Below are 23,152 nucleotides of genomic sequence, written 5' to 3'. Positions count from 1 at the left end.
CGTTCCTCAGGAGTTGAGCCCCTGGGTGCAGGCGGCCGGCAGGACTTACCGGACAGGGCAGGAACTGAATACCAACTAGGCTGAACAGAGACTGAGGGTCAGAGGGGAAAGGAATATACTTGCGCAGCAAGGCAGGAAACAGGGCTAGGACTCACAGACAGACAATACAACACAAAGCAGGAAATGGACAAGCTAAAGGACAGGCACTGAAAGCTGCCAAGCAGCCACTGAAACAGGATACAAATACTGACAGACAAGAGACAGGACTGAAAGCTGCCTCAAAGCCACTAAGAAAGAGACACAGACAAACAGAAACTAGACCAGGAAGACAGACCAGAAACAAGACTAGGAAAATAAGCAATAAACCTAAACTAAACTATACACAGACTAACTAGAACTGGACAAGAAACTCTAACAAGAAACCAGACTAGGCAGAAGTGCCACAAAGCACCAACATACCAGGGACCTTAGACGATGCAAAGGCAAACACAGAAGTTTCCAGGTGATTAATAAAGCCCATCAGCTGCTGAAGCTCAGCTGCAGGAATCACAAGGCAGCTACGGGTGCTGTTCAGGCCCAAACAAGAAAAGCAAGTCTGGCAGCCTGGAAGATCCGGATCGGACTGGGCTGAAGTCTGGAATGTGTGACAGTTCATAGCAGCCACCGGTTCTGGCCACCAGAGGGCGAGGTGAGCATAGGCAAGGAAACATTCACATACGTGACAATTAATACCTGTCAAATATTTGAACATCTGTATCAATCACCTCTGGTTCTCCTTTCCTCCAGGATATGTGTTCAGGTCATCAAGTCTCTCCTTATATGTCATGCTACACAAACCGCATACCGTTTTCATTGCTTTTTAAAAAAATCACTTCCAGTCTTTTTACATCCTTAGCAAGATATGGCCTCCAAAACTGAACACAGTATTCCAAGTGGGGCCTCACCAATGACTTGTACAGGGGCATCAACAACTCTTTTCTTCTGCTGGTTATACCCCTCTCTATGCAGCCTAGCATCCTTCTGACCACGACCACCACCTTGTCACATTGTTTTGTCAGCTTGAGTTCCTCAGACACCATCACTCCAAGGTCCCTCTCCTGAAGCCAAGCTAACCAAACTCTCCCCTTCTATCTGGTACATCTCTTTTGGATTTTTGCACCCCAAGTGCATCACTCTGCACTTCTTCACATTAAATTTTAACTGACAGACCCCTGACCAGTCTTCCAACATTTGGAGATCCCTCCAAAGTATCCACTCTATTGGCTATCTTGGTGTCATCTGCAAAAAGGCAAACTTTTCCTTCTAACCCTCCAGCAATTTCTCTCAGAATCAGCCCCACTGCTCACTTTAGTTTCCTCCGAGCAGGTTCCATTTACCACCACCCTCTGTCACCTGTTGGTCAACCAGTTTCCAATCCATTTTACCACTTTGGGTCCAACGTTCAGCCCTCTCATGAGTTTTCTGTGAGGGACCGTATCAAAGGAGTTGCTGAAATCCAAATAGATTACATCTAGTGCATGTCCTTCAACCAGTGAAAAGAAAGGAATAGGGGGAAAAATACTTACCTGGTCTACCTATACAAAAGAAAACCAAAATAGAGAAAAGAATCGATTCTTAAATAGTATACACATTTCCAAAAGAAAAATTTGAATGTTACAGAGAATAAAATACATAATTTCAACAGAATACTTATCTGATAGGGTAGTAGGAAAACTATGATCTTGGTTACTGTAAGCATAGAAGAGGTCTGAATTGTAAGAGTTTTTCCACCTAGTTTACTGTTAAGTGAAAAGAGAAGAAGAATCTGAGTTGTAAAAATTCAGCTGAAGTTACATATATTACTTAGGTTTACACTTTTACTGGTTTACACATTAACTGGGTTTTAAAAGCTTAAGTTTATTCACATGTGATGTGCACATATTTTAACAAATGTTTTTATAGTAAGTTAACATTTTAAACTAGTTCAAATTAATAAAACATTTTAATTAGAATAAAAACATTCTTTTAAACATACATCGGTCATCTTTCATTATGCCGGGAGTCCTGTATGAGAAAGCAGCAGAAGATAAGTGTACCTTTTAAGTTGATTGAAATAAAGCGACACTATTAAGGATTAAAAAGTTAAAAAGTTAAAAAAGTATGCAGAGGTTTTTTGGCTAATGAGGATGCTCGTGGTAGGCTAAGTTTGCAGAGAGATTGAAGCCGCCAAACGAGTCAGTGAGCCCATAAATTTAAAAGATCGGCTCACAGAGCGTCTGAAGCCTTTTCCTCTGTAAAAAGAAAATAGAGGGAAATTGTCTTGCTTTTTGATGATATTATTCTATATCTGAAATCTTTGCACAATTTATATAAATTGTAACACCTTGTCTCCTTGAGAGAATAATTTTACCTATTCTTCCTCTCAAATGCTTAAAAGAATTTGAGACGTGGCTAGTGTGCCTTTTCCTTATTTTTAAGGTTTAACAATTTTTATTCAGGACCAAACATATCCAACAGCGAACAACTAAGCAACAAGTCTAGACAAAATCACCTAGTGATTACATGACAGCAATCAAGCCTAACAAAAGAGTAAGCAGAAACATCATACAGTAAAGAGCTGGATAACACATGATCCAATTTTTGTTTTATGAGACTCCCGCACCCTCCTCCTCATTACCCTGGTTTCCTTTCAAATATAGGGATTACACTCAAGATCACCCCTCTCCCCCCCTCCCAACCATGCTTTACCCATAGCTTAGAGATACAGTGAGATGACTCGGCATCTGGACTCTTATGACCCCAGGTCATCTTTGAAAGGACAATGTCTAATAATCCTGATCCACCCTCCCCTACCCAAGCAGAGAACCCCCAAATTAATCCCTAATATACTGTACCAACTTAGGAAACACTCTAAAATTTGTTCAATATTGCACTTCTTGCTTTATGGGAGATAGTTTGCAAGTAACAATTCCAGATAGACATGAAAGCCCTTCTTCCTTTTGGGGAATTCCTAACAGTCCTTGCCTCCCATAACATAAAGGTATGCAATCTATTTCTCCAGTACCAAAAAGAAGGAGACTCCTCCTGCATCCAGTCCTTAAGTATGCACTTCTTCCCCAAGGCATAAGCTTTACACAATAATAAGTGCGAGTTTTAGTCCGAGATCCCACATGCCTCTCATTTATTCAGTAAGACTCCCTTCCAAGAAAAGACCACATGATGACCAAAATGAGTCCCTAAGTATCGATGAAGTGACCTCCAAAAGGTTTGAATGCCACTACATCGCCAAAAGGCATGAAAAAAGGTAATGTCCCCCCGCTGACATTTGGGGCATTGACCAGCAGGCACCCATTCCACTCTAGCAGCCTGATACTGTGATATATATGCCCTGTGGAGTATTCGGTAATGTCTCTCCTGAAGTTCAGCATTTCCAACCTGCTTTGGAATAGCTGTATTCAATTTTTGAAAATCCACCCCCATCAATTCGTACCCAAGATCCAAGCCTCTTTAAGAGGGTCATACTCCTGGTGGAGGGGAGGAGAAGAGAAACCAAAGCTCTATGTAAACCTGATACAGAAACCTGACCAACATCATCTCCTTGCAAAATATCTAGAAGTTTCTGACCTAGCCTCGTACACACAGTCCCGTGATCTAAGCTATTATAATAGTGGTGCTGTTGCCGATAAGCAAAATAATCTGTGTAAGTTAGGGAAAGCCTCTGCTGTAAATCCTGAAAAGAGTAAAAAAAAAACCTTCCTCATTGAGAAAATGATCAATCAAGACAGTGCCCATATCCGATCATCACTTAAACTGTCCGGACTCCAGCCCTAGTGGAAAATCAGCATTACCCCTACATGGCAGTAAATCACTAACATTCGGGTGCTGATGCCAACAATTCAGAAGAGCCCGCAAAATGCCTCTCAGTGGCTGTAGCAAGATACTCCTACGACAAGAGTGAGGCAAATTTTTTGTCTGAGCGTGCAAAAGAAAATTCAAATGCCAATGTATAAACAATTCGTAGGAATAAACTGCTCAGTGCCAAGCAACCAATCCCTAAGGTGCTGTAGAAGACAAGCCTGATTATAGCGTCTATGGCAAGGTAAACCTAAACCTCCTTGTGGCCAGAAATCATAAAGATATTCTAGATGCATTTTTATTTTCTTTCCCCTCCCCCCCCCAAAAAAAACTTCCTATACATCCTATTTAACTGCTGAAGATCTTTCCGCAAAAGACACAATGGTAAAACTTGCAAAACAGAGCCAGTGAGGAAAAATAATCATTTTAAAAAGATTTTTTTCCACTCCTTTGGACTTACAGCTTTCTAGCTGATTCAGAGCCATAGCTGGGATCTAGCATTGAGTCTTATTTCACCATCTTCAGGGAGGCTTCCCGCATGTCCATCTCAATAGCAGACTATGGACTTTTCCTCCAGAAACTTGTCTAAACTTTTTTAAAAACGCAAATATGCTAACCATTGTTACTACATCCACTGGCAAAGAGTTCCAGAGCTTACCTATTCATTGAGTGAAAAAATATTTCCTCCTATTTGTTTTAAAAGTATTTGCATGAACTTCATTGAGTGTCCTCTAGTCTTTGTACTTTTTGAAAGAGAGAAAAATCAATTCACTCCTACTCGTTCTAGACCACTCGGGATTTTGTAGATCTCAATCATATCTCCCCTCAGCTGTCTCTTTTCCAAGCTGAAGAGCCCCAACCTCATATGAGAGATGTTCCATCCCTTTTATCATTTCAGTTATATATATTTTTTGAGATACAGTGACCAATAGGGCATCCTGTCCCACCCTTCCCATACAAAATCCTAGTAGAGTCAACTGTGCATGAACTAGAGTATACCACATATCATGAAATAGCAAAGGCTTGCCTCAAGAGATAAATCTCCAGGGCTTTCCAGAATTCTAGCAAGTCTTGCATGCTTTATAAATGATTGGGTAAAGCATCCCTCAATTGTGGTGCATAGCATAAAAAAAACATAGCCCCTGGTGTGGTTTCTACCCACAATAATGACAACACGCATATGCATTCTTTGAGCCTGCATGAAGAGGCTGGTTGGCAGTATGCATTGTTAAAAGGGGTACACATGCACTCTGCAGTCAAATTATTGGTTAGCTTAAAAGATCAACAAGAGAACTTCGGATTTGATTCAATGTTTAGTAGGCAAAAACGGAGCTTCATCAAGGCTGGGTTAATATGATTGAACCTAGACATTCTCAATACAGATCATACACAGTTGCATTCATTACTAACTATAAGGGTTTGTGTGGGAACTGGCAAAGCCATGTAGTATTACTTGCTTAGAGACAAAGTCTCCATCATCTAAAATCAGACAGAAATGGTGTAATACTCTCACCTTATAAATAAAATGCCTTGCAAACCAACCTAATAATCTCATAGTGATGTTCTGGTCCAAAATAACTCCCCCAATACCTCGTTTCTTCTTTCACTTGAATCAGAGATGTAGCTAGGTGGGGTGCAAAGGGAGCAGCTGCTCCCCCAAACAGATTCTGAATGAAATGGTGTCTATACAGCTTAGCCCTTCAACCTTTCACTGTGCCTATTTTTACAAAAGGTCTGCTCTCCCTCACATCAAAACTTCCCTACGCTTCTGACTGGAATATCACAGTTAAGACTGCAGGTGGCACAAATGACTTATCATATGCAATAAAGTGGACTTTTTTTTTTTTTAGTTCAATAACAACTCATTGGCTCTCAACCATACTGCAACATCTTGAAAGCATTATAATAGCTAAGTCTTTCAAACCTTCATGTAGCACACAAGGTACATAAATCCTAATATCTGTATAAAAATTATACTAAACATTGTGTGGCCAGATTACTCACAAAAGGACTGTAAATAGATGTTGAATAATGAAGCTGATAGGGCAGACCCTTTTGGTATGCCTCTCAGTAGAGAACACCAATTGTAGCACAGAGTGATTTACCCTGGCTAACTGCCAATCACTTTAGCTGCCAGCTTCCCTGGTGCCCAGCATGTTTTCAGTTTCTCTGCTGGAATACCTTGGGAAATTATGTAATTTAATGAGGTCATGTATGCACCACTACATTATGCACAAAATTATGCCTACACATAATTGAGTTAACTGTACCCTGGAGAATTATGCAAAGGAGTTACAGTAGTTTCAAGAAGCAGCACTAATTACTTTCTTCAGATGTCAGCTTGCATATTTCTTGTTCCTCCTCCTTGGGTCTTATTTCTAAATTCTCTCTTCCCTTGATCCTAATATTCAGATCTTGTGTTACCCACTGTATTTAGAGAAAAGGTTGTCTGGTTAACTTTATCTGGGCAAGGCCAGCAGACTATTGGCCTCAGAGAGTATGACGTAGGACATTTGGGAAGCACACTCACCTTTCTTGTATTTTACTAGTTGCTTGGTTGAAGCCATGTAGATAAGCAGGGCCAGATTTATGTATAAGCTATAACCCAGATGGATGTGAAGTCAATCAAATCAAGAATCTTGAATAAAAAAAAAATCTTGACCCACTACAATGGCAAAAAATATGCCTAAATAACAAAAATAATCTGTAGATTGAACTTCAGCTCCAAAGAGATTTAAAGTGGAACTAGGACCTGGTATTGTACCCATAAAACAACAGGCTACTGTCTTTTGCTTATTTAGAACTAGTTTATGTTCAGAAAGCCATTTAAAAACTAAATTTAGACAGTCTTGTAAAGTCTCCCCCTGCTTCTGCTCCCCTGCCCCTGCAGTCAGCATCTCTGTCTCTATCCCTTCTCTTCCCCCCTTCCATGTGTCTGGCTTCTCTCCCTCTCCCTCCCTCCACCGTTCCCCACGGACTTGTAAACTTGTGTGCCATCACTAGCAGCAGCAGCAATTAAACCAGGCTGTCTCTGGTGGGCCCTGGAACCTTCCCTCTGCTGCGTCCTACGTCCTCTGACACAACTTCCTGTTGCCACATGGCCAGGACGTGGCAGAGTGAAGGCCTCAGGGCTGGCCAGAGGCAGCCTGGCTTAATTGCTGCCACTACCAATGAAGACAAGTTTTGGAGGACCATGAAGAGGGGGGCAGAGTGAGGGAGAGATGATAGACCCATGAGTGGGGGGAGGAGAGAATGAGGACAGATGGGGTAGGGGAAGTGATGCTGGACCGAAGGGGGGGAGGGGGAGGGAGAGATGGAAAGAGAGAGAGACTGGGTTTCTTCAAACTATAGTGAAAAAAATACAGCTGTTAGGTCTACATCTTAGTTTCTTCTACAATCTTCCTTCTTTTCTCTTCTCATAGTGGTTTCTCTTCACCTCTTCTATGATTGTGAATACTCTTTTTGGAGATCAACCTTTTCCTTTGGATTCATTACTGGTTCTTGAATAAAGGTCAACAGTGTGTCAATATCATTTTGGACACAAGATATCAAAGCTTCTCTTTCAGGCCCTCTAGAAGATGTATGCTTTAGGGAACCACTTGCTCTTCTCCTCAAAATCACAAGTGAAAAAACACAATCAGTTAATCAAATGTATTCAGTTACTCTTAGACTGGGAAGCTAGTGGATGCACCAAGAAGACAGGTATCTCCCCAACACAGTACTTGAATCCTCAGGAGTAGAACTGGGATTCATATGAATATCAGGTCCCTCTTACACCCTCATTTAATAGTCTCTTTTCCTCCTTACCCACAGATAGGCAGTTACCTTTCGCCTGGTACACTGACTTCTCTGTTTCATAGCCTTTTCTCTTTCTGCACAGAAACCCCCCTCCCCCCCCATACACACACACAAACACACACACACTTTGTGTGCTCTTTACTTCCTTAGATTACAGCTCTCTGCAGGTCAAGCCTGAGAGGCCTGGGAGATCTGCTCTGCTGAATTCAGTGGCCAGGTGAGTCAACACAGGTAGTAGAACCCTGACTGTGCTGGTGTACAACCTTGGGTGCAGATAGCTTTTCCTCTTCCTTGGAGAAAAAAATACTGGGCATTGTCTTGCACATTCCTTTATTCTTTCCTCCAAATTGTCCAAGGAGACTCCTTCTGTCTTATGCTGACATGGAGGTCGTTCCCCAGGGCTGACTCAAGGAATTATGATGCCCTGAGCCAACTTGCTTCAGTGGCACCCTCCAACCAGGATCAGTGGATCCCTCTTCCAGCCTCATTTGACTCCCTATGGTTCAGTCTCTCTCTCTCTTTCCCTTCACTTCTGCCTTCTCACCCTCCCCCCACACCCATTCCCTGAAGGTCCAGCATCTCTCCGTTCCTTGGTCTGGCACCTGTCCCGCCCCCCCTCACTCTCTCTCCTGACCCCTCAGCCTGGTCCCTCTCTCTATCTTCTCTCTGCTCCCACCCTCCCCATGGGTCTGGTATTGCTTCCCCTCCTCTGTCTCTACACCCCTGCCCCCACAATCCTATAAATTTTATGTGGATTGCCAGCAGCAGCAGCAGCAGCATGATGCTGCCTTTGGTCATCCCTTGGGTCTTCCCCCTGCCACATCCCACCTCCTCTGATGCAATTTCCTGTGGGTGAGATGCAGCAGAGGGAAGACCCATGGGGTGGCTGAAGGCAGCCTGTCTTCTTGCTGCTACTGCCAGCAATCCACAAAGTTTATACGACCTTGAGGTGGGTGAGACAGGAGAGGGAGGGATGCTGGACCAGTGGGAAGGGGGCAGTGGAAGGAGGAGACAGAGACTAGGGTGGGGGTGGGGTGGGGTGAGACAATCTGGAGGGAGAGATGCTGGACTTATGGGGAGGTGGAGGGGGGAGAGAAGGCTTAACCATTGGAGCAGGTGAGGCACTGGTGGTGATGTCAGAGGCTAGGGATTTTGGTACCTTTTATCACTGGCGCCCTGAGCCAGTGCTCACATAGTCCAATGGTTAAGCCAGCCCTGTCCTCCCCCATTGCATCATCCTTCACAGGGACTACTTAGGAGCATGGACTGCAGAAGGATGCTACAGTTATAAGCTAGAGTACACATGGCTGAGGTGTACCCTAGAGGAAACAAGGGACAGAGAAGATATGATACATACATTTAAGTACTTCAAAGGAATTAATATACAAACAAATCAGTTTTAGAGATGGGGAATTGGCAGTACTAGAGGACATGAACTAAGGATGCAGGGAGGTAGACTTAGGAGTAATATCAGGAAATACATTTTCACGGAGAAGGTGATAGATGCCTAGAATACCCGCCCAGGGGAAGTGGTGGAGTCAAAAACAGTGACGGAATAAACACAGAGGATTCGTCTATAGATAGAGGATGGAATCAAAGTAAAACCTATGAGGGGTTACGCTAGCCGTTGTCTGTTGCTGTTCTAAAAAATAAATCAAGTTTAGGCTCATCAACTTGCCTAGGAGTGTTTCAATGTGCTACATGGTGTCAGAAGTAAATTAACAATGGAAGATTACACATCAATTCTAATTCCAATTCTTCTACCACTGAGTTTTGTAGGGGATTGTGGTAGAAATTTTAAGCATTTCAAGAGCCTGTGGCAGAATTATTTAATTTATTGGGATTTATTAACTGCCTTTATGAAGAGATTCATACAAGGCAGTGTACAGCAGGTACAGTTTAACATACAACTTACAATTTTGTTAACAGCATAACAATAGTAAAAATGGCCAAAATAAACATGAATACCATAAATGATGTAAATTTCAGAACAGCAAATTAAAACCTAATAGAACTACCATGAAGAAGTATCAAAAATATACACATTTAACAGCACTGTAATTCAAATAACAGAGATATAATACAATGTCAGCATAATACTAATGATACATCTAATAAGCACATATTAGAACGTTCAAATAACATAGATATTATGCTAATGTTTTTTACAACACAACTTACCATGTAGCCGAGGAGCGAAGTGCAGACAAAATGTGTGGTACAGAGTCAGATGGGATAAATAGATGGGTGGCTAAACTCTAGGCAAGTTCTTTGTACAGTTAAACAAGATATAAAGAGCTAGTCTAAGCTACAGTGTATGTAGCAAGTTAGCCAGGTGCAGAGTGTTGTAGAGTCAGTCACACTATGTATTAAAGGCTTGGGAGAAGAGCTAGGCTTTCACCTGCTTCCTGAAGTACAGGTAGTCTCGATTATGCGTAGTCCCTCTGGGAGTAAATTCCAGAGCAGGCGAGCTACTCCTGTGAAGGCACGCTGGTAGGTATTACATCGTACAAATTCTTTTGTTGAGGGTAAGATAGTGATGCTCCTTTAGAGGATCTTAGAAGTCTCAAAAGTGTGTAAAAGGCTAACATTTTCCAAGTACTCTGGCTCAACGTGTCTAAGGACCTTGAAAAGGTACTGGTAGGAAGTGTAGTATTTGCAGGAAGGGTGTGATGTGGTCATGCCGTTTGCAGCCTTCTGTCAGTCGTGCTGAATTAGTTGGAACTGATGCAAACTCTTTTTGGTTTGACCAGTGTACAGAGCATTACAGTAGTCTAGTTGTGATGTTATCATGGCATGGACCACTGTGGTCAGACTCATCTTATCAACATATGGAAAGAGATTTCGTAGTTGACGCAGGTGATAGAGACAATTTTTAAAGGTTGTTTAAATTTGTGGGATCAGAGCGAGTGATGAGTCTAGCAGTATCCCATGATTCCTGACCTGTGATTTTAGAGTGAGTTCATACTTCCCAAAAGGTATTTTGAAGTCAGGTATTTGTCCACTTGTGTTCTCTGTTTTGCTTGTGTTCAGGCAGAGTTTGTTGTTGCTTGCCGATTCCCAAGTTGCGGTTAGACAGGCAGTCAGTCAGTTTACTCAAGACTGTGGGTAGATCTGGTTCAATGGGTATGAGTAGTTGCACATCATCAGCATAGATATAGAATTTTGTGCCCATTGACCAAAGCAGCTCAGCCAGAGGCTTAAGGTAGATATTGAATTTTGAATATTGAAGAAACCATAAGTAAAATATATTTATTCTAATTTTGGACTGAATGGGAAAGAATATGTTTGTTTATTGATAAAGAACGAAGTATATATACAAATTTGCAAAATTAAGAAACTTGGATCGATGAAGATATGGGCAATAGTTGAGTTCTACAGAAGTTGATTACTCATTGGCCATCTGAGGATCCAACAAATTCAAGAATATTGATTGGTTGGTGGTATTCTTTTTGTGCTGTATTACTGATGATAGTCACCACTCTATTGCTTGTGATAGGGATATTTTTGGCACTTTAAGTGTATTCGTGCGCTTTTCCAACCTTTATTTTTTCTTGTCTCCTAACCTCCTTTCTGTTCTTGGTAGTCATAAATAATTTATAAACATTAAGAATAAAAGCAAAATAAGATACTTTCTACTGTGATAGCATAATGGCTCTCCAGGGCCTGCTCTACATGTGGGCAGCAGCAACTCATTTTCTTCATGTCTGAGATACACTGCAATGATCAGGTCTCGATGCTCTCTCCGGGGCATATTTAATCGTTTGAAAGTTTAAAGAAAGCAAAGCAGAGCATGTCACCCTTTAATATGACAAGTGGACTAGTTTAAAAGCATTAAAAGGTGTGGTTCATAACTGCAAGGACTTTTCAATTTTGCTTTGTGGTTTCCTTTGGAGCAGTGCTAAAAATCAGTGACTTCTGTTCTTTAGCAACAAACTGTCACAGGTTAACATGCAGTTAACAATGAATCCTGTCACATTTCAGAAACAGTGTGAACCCTGCTTTTAAAACACAAACAGGTTTATTCTTTCTATGGTGAACTGTCAGTTTTATATTGCCTTAGTAGAAGCTGAACCGGACTATGGCTGTTTGAACCTTGTTACATTTTGCAAGAGGAGGATGGGTTCCACAGCTCTGCCTGCATATAAATGGAGACAGGCAGAATGCTGGGTGCTCTTTTACATTTTTTAAGGGAATTAATTCAATGAAGGGAATAAAGCTTGTGGGATAAATGATGCACACACAATGAATAGAGAGAACTGGATCAGAATAAGGGAACTGGAAAACCTGCTCCCCACAAGTTTAGAGGAGGAGGAGATTGGTGACCTGGTTGGGAATTCACAAAAAGAAAAATTCATTTCAGTAAAGAGTTTTGTTTCATGCTGAGCTATTTCTTATGGTTCTGAGTGGGATGGTAGTTCTAGATGGTAAGCCTAGTTACTGGTGGTTGCAGAGCCCATTAATTCTGAATCTCATCAGACAAATACTGAGGTTCTCCTGAAGATAAGAAGTTCTGCAACATTTGGGAACATTGCTCAAGGCACAGAGGCCCTTAAAAGTAGTTCAGGGCAGAAGGAGCAGCAATCCTTGAGAGCATTGCTCACGGCAATAAGCTCAGGGCAGAATAAAATGGCCTGCAGGGGCACTATTGGTGCCTAGGTGTGAGAAGAGCAGAGTAACCCTCTAGTGGGGAATCCTGTTACTGGTGGATGCAAAGCCTCATTAAGGGCTGGAAAGCTTGAACCCTAGTAGGCAGAAACTCCAGAGGCTCCTCTTGAAGACAGGACCAGTGAGGGACAAAGCCTCAGTGATGCACATCGGCATTAAGGGCTCAGCAAGAGACAAGGCCTCAAGAGTACGATTGACACTAGAGGCCCAGCAAGAAAGAAGGAAAGCCCTTGGGAGGACAGCCAGTCCTCAGAGCCCAGGGAAAGCTTCCAGGAAGCTGTAGCAGTGGCAGGCATAGCCAGTCTGGAAGTCCAGCAACCACCAGCCCAAGAAGTCTCCAACAGAGAGGTGAGATCTGAGGGGACTGGGAGAGGTGGACTTACAAGGACAAGAGAAGACAGACCTAAGCAACATAGCTATGCCCATACATAGACTTAGCTAAGAAGCTTAGAGGAGCTTACAGCTACTACTTTGGCAAGCAAGACTGAAAGGGTTTGAAAGGTGCGAAAGACTAAGTTACTGGTTTTAAAGCTCTAAGTTATAGACTAATGCTATAGGTTTAAGTGCACAAATACCAAGACTGTTAAAATTTGTTGGTATTTGATTATGGTAACTGAATTGATGTGATAACAAATCCTCATTTCTTAGGTGCATAAGACGGTGTATATAGAGTTCTATGCAAATAGTTCAATAAAACTTGTTTACCAGCCAGCCCTGTTTACAGTAGTCTTTTGGATTTTTCCTGGGGCAGAAGAGAGTAATCCCACCCACTAACACTTTTCTTCCCCAGGTGGAGGCACCGAGTGCCAAGTGAGTAAAGGACTATAGGAGAATGTCCTTGGGAGGCCCCAGCTAGGTTGGATCAAGTAACGCCCTCAAGGGGGCGCCTCAAGTGTAAGGATAAAGGTTGTTTTCTTTATCACAGAACGTCAAGATTTACTTCCTATTAGTTCTTTATCATCTGTAACTAAGTGTTCACATCTTTTCAAAAAATTTATAAAACAAAACAAGAAAAAGTTGTGCCCAATTGAAGGAATGTTATTTTTTGGAAGGTATCCAATCCTGTCAGCTAATTATACAAAACAATTGTGCTTGCTATCAAAGATGTTTGATTTCTTTAAATGTTTTAAACTATTTTCAAAGCAGCAATATTATTAGGACTGTGTGGCTTCCATATAGCAATGAAATTCCCTGTGTCGGTTGCTTCACACACCTGCTGTGTCCAATAACAAAATTGCCTTACAATGGGCACCTTTAAGACATTTCCACATCACGTTAAGTGTACACTCCCTAAAGTCATGGATTTGATATACTGCCTTTCTGTGTGCAATTAATGTTCCAGAAAAGCTGATTTTAGAGTAGTGTTTAATAACAGAGAGGCCCTTTAACTAAAGCTTAGCGTGTGTTAACAGACATTAGCATGTGCTATGTGTCATGTGGCCCATAAGTACAAAATAGGACATGCAGCATTTAGCACTCACTAATGTCCGTTAGTAGAAGGGCCCCAGAGTTTGCTAGATCATTCCTCAAAGGAACAATATTCATACTGGAGCACTTTACAATTCAACTGAAACCTAAACACAAAACATGGGGAAGCCTTTACAATGACAGATACTACAACTCAGGGCCGTGCCAACCCGGTAAGCAGGGTATGCACCGCAGGGGGGCGCCACGCCTTCAAGGGTGCCACGCCGTCTGGTCCAGTTGCATTAAAAAAAAACTGTACCGCATCGGCGCCTATGAGCATGCGCTGCTGCTACCTTCCCGTGCGCAGCGCTCAGCTCTTTGGCACCGCCCAGCTCTTCCGAGTCCCGACGCACTCGCGGCCCTGTGCTTTCTGCCTCCCTTTCTGTTGTTGGGTTGCTTTGCTGCTTCTGCGCTCTCGGGTTTGTTTATTCGGCCACATGTGCGCTGGGAGTATTTTACAGGATGTTTGAAGACGTCGGGATGCCCAGTTAGGTTCCCCCCCCGCTCACCCATTATAGGCGTCTGAAAAACAAATTCCTTAGAAATGTGGTCTGCAAGAAGGATGAAATAAAACCAGAGCTTGCTTTACTGTGGGTTAGTGAGTTGCTTTAGCAAGGATTTCGCTACCACACTAGTTGAAGTTGAACAGCAAGAAGGATTTCCCCTGACCCCCGTGAGAAGTAACGTTATCTATCACATGGTTTCTATTGGAAGAATAGCACTAGCTTTCCTATTAGATCGCTTGAAGTTAGAGAACCTAGACAGGAATTTTCCCTTTCTACTGTAGATGACGGCAGAAAACGACCTACACAGTCCATCCAGTCTGCCCAACAAGATAAACTCATATGTGCTACTTTTTGTGTATACCCTACCTTGATTTGTACCTGTCCTCTTCAGGGCACAGACCGTACAAGTCTGCCCAGCACTATCCCCGCCTCCCAACCACCAGCCCCGGCACAGACCGTATAAGTCTGCCCAGCACTATCCCCGCCTCCCAACCACCAGCCCCGCCTCCCACCACTGGCTCTGCCACCCAATCTCGGCTAAGCTCCTGAGGATCCATTCCTTCTGAACAGGATTCCTTTATGTTTATCCCACGCATGTTTGAATTCCGTTACCATTTTCATTTCCACCACTTCCCGCGGGAGGGCATTCCAAGCATCCACCACTCTCTCCGTGAAGAAATACTTCCTGACATTTTTCTTGAGTCTGCCCCCCTTCAATCTCATTTCATGTCCTCTCGTTCTACCGCCTTCTCCTCTCCAGAAAAGATTTGTTTGCGGATTAATACCTTTCAAATATTTGAACATCTGTATCATATCACCCCTGTTTCTCCTTTCCTCCAGGGTATACATGTTCAGGTCAACAAGTCTCTCCTCATACGTCTTGTAACGCAAATCCCATACCATTCTCGTAGCTTTTCTTTGCACCGCTTCCATTTATTTAACATCCTTCGCAAGATACGGCCTCCAAAACTGAACACAATACTCCAGGTGGGGCCTCACCAACGTCTTATACAGGGGTATTAAAACCTCTTTTCTTCTGCTGGTCACACCTCTCTCTGTACAGCCTAGCAATCTTCTAGCTACAGCCACCGCTTTGTCACACTGTTTCGTCGCCTTCAGGTCCTCAGATACTATCACCGCAAGATCCCTCTCCCCGTCCGTACCTATCAGACTCTCCCCGCCTAACACATACGTCTCCCTTAGATTTCTACTCCCTAAATGCATCACTTTGCATTTCTTCGCATTGAATTTTAATTGCCAAACGTTAGACCATTCTTCTAGCTTCCGCAGATCTTTTTTCATGTTTTCCACTCCCTCCAGGGAGTCCACTCTGTTGCAAATCTTGGTGTCATCCGCAAAAAGGCAAACTTTACCTTGTAACCCTTCGGAAATGTCACTCACAAATATATTGAATAGAATCGGCCCCAGCACCGATCCCTGAGGCACTCCACTACTCACCTTTCCCTCCTCCGAGCGATCTCCATTTACCACCACCCTCTGGCGTCTGCCCGTTAACCAGTTCCTAATCCAGTTCACCACTTCGGGTCCTATCTTTAGCCTGTCTAGTTTATTCAAGAGCCTCCTGTGGTAAGCTGTATTGTAGAAAATCTTTAGCATCATATCTGTGTTAGTTGAGTGTCCTAATGCATGCTTATTAGGTGTATCATTAGTATTATGCCAGCATTGTATTTCTGGTATTTGAATTCCAGTTCTGTTAAATGTGTATATTTTTGATACTGTTTCATGGAGTTCTATTATTAGATTTCAATTTATTATATTCAAGTTTACCTCATTTATTGTATTAGTTTATTGTTGGTTATTTTACTATTATGCTGTTTTCAAAATTGTAAATTTTATGTTAAACTGTACATACTGTACACCGCCTTGGGTGAATCTCTTCATAAAAGCAGTTAATAAATCCCAATAAATAAATCAATCTTGAATTGATAATGAATGTGACTGTTAGGCAGACTAGATGGACCATTCAGGTCTTTATCTTCCGTCACCATGTTACTGTCACTGACTTCCCTACCCTAATCGGATCACCATTTATTGCAGATAGATCTGTCCTACATTCCTTCTTTGGACTTTTCTGTTGCTCTTGAGACTCAACATTTATGAAACTTGTGTGCTATTATCCTTTTTTTGCCACATGCTTTCTGAAAGATTTAGTTTTGGTCAGTTCCAGACTCCTGGAAGATAGCAGTGATAAGCCCTAGGAAGAAAAATAATCAGTTGTCTGAGGCAGCCATTTTGAATTACTGCCCTATCGCGAATCTCCCATTCCTCTCTAAATTGGCAGAATCCCTTGTCTTATCATTGTTGACAGATTATGTGGATGTTACTGATGTCCTTCATCCCCAACTAAACCAGTTTCTGTGCATTGTATAACACAAAAATAGTCCTTATTAGCGTTTTGACCACAGTTCAGACCACCTTTAGCCAGAACTTTACCACTCTCTTATTGTCTATCAACCTTTTAGCAGCATTTGATGTGGTTGACCATGGGCTGCTCCTAGGCAGTTTATGAGATATTGGGGTCACTGATAAAACCTGGTTATGGTTTCAATTGTACCTATGCAACTGCACCTATCATGCTATTTGGTGTAATAAGTTAACATATTCCTTTCCACTGACCTGTGGTGTACCTCAGGGTTTGCTCTCAGCCCCTACACTTTAACATCTTTCTTGCAATTCTGGCAGCACTTATTTCAGATCTTGGTCTTATCCCATACATCTATGCTGATGATATCCAGATTCTGGCTACCTTTGACCCAACCAGCCCTGCAGAGCTTTCTGTACAAGAACATAAGAATAGCCATACTAGGTCAGACCAATGGTCCATCTAGCCCAATATCCTTTTTTCCAACAGTGGTCAATCCAGGTTACAAGTACCTGGCAGAAACTCAATTAGTAGCAACATTCTATGCTACCAATCCTGGGGCAAACAGTGGCTTCCCCCATGTCCATCTCAATAAAGGACTTTTCCTCCAGGAACTTGTCCAAACCTTTTTTTAAACCTAGATACACCGACTGCTGTTACCACATCCTCCGGCAGAGTTCCGGAGCTTAACTATTCTTTGAGTGAAAAAAATATTTCCTCCTATTTGTTTTAAAAGTATTTCCATATAATTTCATTGAGTGTCCCCTGGTCTTTGTACTTTTTGAAAGAGTGAAAAAAAATCGATTCACTTTTACCCATTTTACACCATTCAGGATTTTATAGACCTCAATCATATATCCCCCCTCAGCCGTCTCTTTTCCAAGCTGAAGAGCCCTAACCTCTTTAGTCTTTTCTCATATAGGAAGAGTTCCATCCCCTTTATCATTCTGGTCGCTCTTCTTTGAACCTTTTCTAATTCTGCTACATCCTTTTGAGATATGGCGACTAGAATTGAATGCAGCACTCAAGGTGAGGTTGCACCATGGAGCGACAGAAGCATTATAGTAGTCTTGGTCTTATTTTGCATCCCTTTCCTAATAATTCCTAGCATCCTGTTTGCTTTTTTGGCTGACACCACACAATGGGCAGAAGAGTTCAGGATATTGTCTACAATAACAACTAGATCTTTTTTTTTTTTTTACTTTATTTAATCTTTTCAAATCTTACAATCAAATAAAACTTGTGCAGAAAAGTAAACTATCCAATGAAATTCAGTGCAATGCTGTTGAGGCAAAAAAAAAAATGCTAAATGCGCTGTGATTGGCTGAAAGAGACCCCTGTCTGTGATTGGCTGAGAGAGACCTGAAGGGGCATAATCAACAGGGAGGGACACCCAAGTAAGTGAAGCTGTGGCCAAGTGGTTAGAGCACTGGTCTTGTAATCCAGAAGTGGCCTTGTAATCCACAGGTGGCCAGCTCAAATCCCACTGTTACTACTGAAAAAGCTGATTTAGGACATCACTGACAACCGCTTGGATTTTTTTTTTGGGGTGGGAGGGGATTGGTGACCACTGGGGGAGTAAGGGGAGGTCATCCCTGATTCCCTCCGGTGGTCATTTGGGCTCGTGAAAAAAAAGGGACCAAGTAAAGCCGGCAAAATGCTAGTCAAGCCTGGCTTCTTTTTTTTCCATTATCAGGCGAAGCTGGCCATCTCGTGAGCACGCCCCCATCCCGCCTTCACTACCCTACCGACACGCCCCCTTAGAATTTCGCCGGCTCCGCGACGGAAAGCAGTTGAAGCCAGCCAAAATCGGCTTTCGATTATACCGATTTGGCCGGTTTCAGGAGATCGCCGGCCATCTTCCGATTTGTGTCGGAAGATGGCCGGCAGTCTCTTTCGAAAATGAGCTGGATAGTATTGCAGTGCTTCCTCTGCACGCCTGACTCAGTCAACTCCATCTTGAAAGATGGGTTTGCCCGATTTGAAAACTTATGCTATAACATGTCATTTGAGATTTGTAAGGGACTGGAGTCAGAGGTTTGACTATGATACAGCAGCTGCTGGAAGAGGATGCACCAATGTTACTCCGCTTTGATACTTTTCACACCACTTATGATCTGCACCCTGCAAATTGGTATGCCTACCATCAGGGATTTCATTATCAGGCTTATTTTCGAAAGGGAAGGACGCCCATCTTCTGACACAAATCGGGAGATGGGCGTCCTTCTTCCGAGGTCACCCAAATTGGCATAATCGGAAGCCGATTTTTTGCATCCTTAACTGCTTTCTGTCGCGGGGATGACCAAAGTGCACGGGGGCGTCAGCAGTGTACCGAAGGCAGGACGGGGGCGTGGTTAAGAGATGGGCGTCCTCAGCCGATAATGGAAAAAAGAAGGGCGTCCCTCACGAGTATTTGGTCGACTTTACTTGGTCGCTTTTTTTCATGAGAAAGCCTTGAAAAGGTGCCCGAAATGACCAGATGACCACCAGAGGGAATCGAGGATGATCTCCCCTTACTCCCCAGTGGTCACTAACCCCCTCCCACCCTCAAAAAAAACTTTTAAAAACATTTTTTCCAGCCTCTATGCCAGCCTCAAATGTCATACCCAGCTCCATAACAGCAGTATGCAGGTCCCTGGAGCAGTTTTTAGTGGGTGCAGTGCACTTCAGGCAGGTGGACCCAGGCCCATTCCCCCCCCCCCTCACCTGTTACACTTGTGGTGGTAATTGTGAGCCCTCCAAAACCCACCCGAAACCCACTGTACCCACATCTAGGTGCCCCCTTCATCCCTAAGGGCTATGGTAGTGGTGTACAGTTGGGGGGGTTTGGGGGGCTCAACACCCAAGGTAAGGGAGCTATGCACCTGGGAACTTTTTCTGAAGTCCACTGCAGTGCCCCCTTGGGTGCCCAGTTGGTGTCCTGACATGAGGAGGACCAGTGCAGTATGAATGCTGGCTCCTCCCACGACCAAAGGGCTTGGATTTGGTCATTTTTGAGATGGGCGTCCTCGGTTTCCATTATGGCCGAAAACCAGGGACGACCATCTCTAAGGTCGACCATCTCAACATTTAGGTCGACCGTCTCTAAGGTCGACCTAAATGTTGAGATTTGGGCATCCCCGACCGTATTATTGAAATGAAAGATGGACATCCATCTTGTTTCGATAATACGGGTTTTCCCGCCTCTTTGCTAGAACGCCCTTAGAGATGGACGCCCTTAGAGATGGTCATCCCCGTTCGATTATGCCCCTCACTGCCTCTTCTTTAATATGGGATTATCGCTCAGCCTTTGTGGAATCCGATGACGACTCATGGCTGCTTTCAGATGATTTTATGGAATTCTGAAAAGACCCCAGGGATTACACCCATTTTATTGAGTGGTTACCCTTTAGCTCACTGACTTGGCTATCAGGATATCAATAAATTCTTGCTCAGTTTGCAGTCTGCACCTTTATTGGGGGAAAGGGTTTGCAATTTCAGAACTTCATTACAAATTTCTCATGAGAATGTACATTCATCCCTCTCGCGCAAAGGAGATGGAATTTCCATCGGATAGGGCCTGTGTGAAATGTGTCGCACAGGAGGGATCCTATAAACATTGTATTTGGGATTGCCCCTTAATTTCTCATTTTTAGTTGGTGATCTGGCACTATTTAGAGACTCTGTAGAGATGTTACTAGACCTTGAACCCACAAGCTGTACTCCTAGACAATATTACAATTTCTGTGGCTAACACTCTCATCCTTCCTGTCTCATCAGCTCGTAACCTTGGGGTCATCTTCGACTCCTCCCTCTCCTTCTCTGCACATATTCAGCAGACTGCTAAAACCTGTCGTTTCTTTCTCTATAATATCACCAAAATTCGCCCTTTCCTTTCTGAGCACACTACCAGAACCCTCATCCACACTCTTATCACCTCTCGCTTAGACTATTGCAACTTGCTTCTCACAGGTCTCCCATTTAGCCATCTCTCTCCTCTTCAATCTGTTCAAAATTCTGCTGCATGACTAATATTCCGCCAGTGTCGTTATGCTCATATTAGCCCTCTCCTCAAGTCACTTCACTGGCTTCCTATCCGTTTCCTTATAAAGTTCAAACTCCTCTTATTGACCTATAAGTGCATTCACTCTGCAGCTCCACAGTACCTCTCCACTCTCATCTCTCCCTACATTCCTTCCCGGGAACTCTGTTCACTAGGTAAATCTCTCTTATCTGCTTCCTTCTCCTCCACTGCTAACTCCAGACTCCGTTCCTTTTATCTTGCTGCACCATATGCTTGGAATAGACTTCCTGAGCCGGTAAGTCAAGCTCCATCTCTGGCCGTCTTCAAATCTAAGCTAAAAGCCCACTTTTTTGATGCTGCTTTTAACTCCTAACCCTTTTTCACTTGTTCAGAACCCTTATTTTATCATCCTCACTTTAATATTCCCTTATCTCTTGTTTGTCCTATTTGTCTGTCAGGCAGGGACTGTCTCTTCATGTTCAAGTGTATAGCGCTGCGTACGTATAGTAGCGCTATAGAAATGATAAGTAGTAGTAGTAGTAGTAATAAAAGAAGGCACAAAAATTCCAGGCCTTTTTTTGTGTGCGGCTTTCTTATTAGCACAGTGATGCATCCTCCAACAGTGGATTTCTCCAGATCCTCCAGCTCTGGCTCAGTGGAGACATCATATGCATGAACTCTTACGAATGAAGAGACTGTCAGTGGATTTGAAAGGCCCAAGAGCAGATTCTTCTGAATGATTTGGATGTTTAATTTTGTTGGACATGTTGGGGTTTCAGGGGGATTGGAGGGGTGGAGGGATTTTTTTGGGAGAGGATGGGTATGGAAGAGAGGGAAAGGGGGGGGAGGGAAGTGATCTTAGGGACTCTAGCGTAGTAGTTTGCCATGGTTCATTGCATACATGTTTATCTGTGTCTTAATTTTATTGGAACAAGATTTCATTTTGTTTATTATGTTGAAAATTTCCATAAAGATATTGTAAACATAAAAGATCTGTTCTCTCAAACCTGTTGACAAAGTCTTTAATCCTACAGTGTCAACTGGTAAGATTGCTGATCCACGGAGTCTTTTAGAACTGTAGTGCCACCCAGTAAAATTTGCCTTAGGAGCTTCTGACAAAGAATGTGCCTTGGCCCAACAGACCAAGAGACCTTGGGGAGCCTAGTGGTGTGTGGGAGAGGAAACTAATGCCCACCAACCAAAGAGAAGACAAAAGTGCAAGAAGTTAAACACCTATATAATAGTACTTAAAAGATCACCTCATTGTCATATCAAAGCTACCCCCAGACCACTCTTTGGAAATATAGGACTGGTGAATGCCACATCCACTGCTAAGAAATCCTCAGTGGTCCATGATGTCATCCACGAACAGCATCGTGACATCTTAGGAATAAGTAAAACCTGGCTAGATGAAAGTGTGGGTTTACCACTGGCTGAATTATGCCCAACAGGATTCAACATCTAACATCAACCAAGAACAAGAAGATGGGGTAGAGGGGTAACAGTCCTGATTCAGGATACAATCAAACTGTGTAGAATCACCACCCCCCCAGATAAATTAATCAGAATCTCTTTTAATTCAGCTAGAAGAGGAGAAACCAATCTGGCTGCCCATGGTATATCAGTTTAAGAACTCCTTAATCTGATTACACAAGTGACCCTGAACTACTCTAGGATGGTAACAATGGGAGAGTTCCGTCTACAGATGGAAACTCAGGAAACTACCACAGCTGTCTTCCTGGACATGATGACAGCACTAGGATTCACACAGGTGATCAATTTTCCAACCAATGAAAAGAGTCATATACTAGACTTGGTTTTCTACAAAGGGGTTGGCATCCCAGAATACCGGGATAGCAGTATTGAGATAACACCCCTATCATGGACAGACCACTTTCTAATGAAGTTTTCCATAAGTGACCACCTGAAACAAATGGCACCTCCCAGGATTTGGAAGAAGATCAGAGACAAGAAAAAGCTGACTGCTGAGAATTTCCTAGAGGGCTTGAACTATCCACATGCTGATGAAAAGACAACTACTATATCAACCTATTCTGAAACTATAGTGTCAGAATAGGTTGATATATGGAACACACTTAGTTAAGACCTTAGAAATGGCACCACTAAAAAAGGCCTTATGCCCTACTCAAAAACACTCACCTTGGTTTTCTCTATAACTTCGGACCCTTAGGCATGATAGATGGAAACTGGTAAAGAAATGGTGTAAATCTTGCCTGGATGAGGACAGGTACCGCCAAGTCTTAACAGCAGCCAAAAACCAATATTTCTCTCAATGCATTGAACAGGCTGCCAATGCAACAAAGTACCTTTTCAGCATAGTAAGCAGCCTACTACAACTCCCACAGCAGAACCAGCATGCCCAGTCAAATTGAACTGCAATAAAAGTCTCCACCAAGATTTACAGGCAGTCCCACCCAGTCTCCAATCAGCAAGCCAGGAGTACATAAACTCACCCCCTCCTGACAGACATAT

The sequence above is a fragment of the Microcaecilia unicolor genome, chromosome 1 (assembly GCF_901765095.1).
Source record: "Microcaecilia unicolor chromosome 1, aMicUni1.1, whole genome shotgun sequence".
Taxonomy (NCBI): domain Eukaryota; kingdom Metazoa; phylum Chordata; class Amphibia; order Gymnophiona; family Siphonopidae; genus Microcaecilia; species Microcaecilia unicolor.
Note: the sequence above shows the minus strand (reverse complement) of the source record.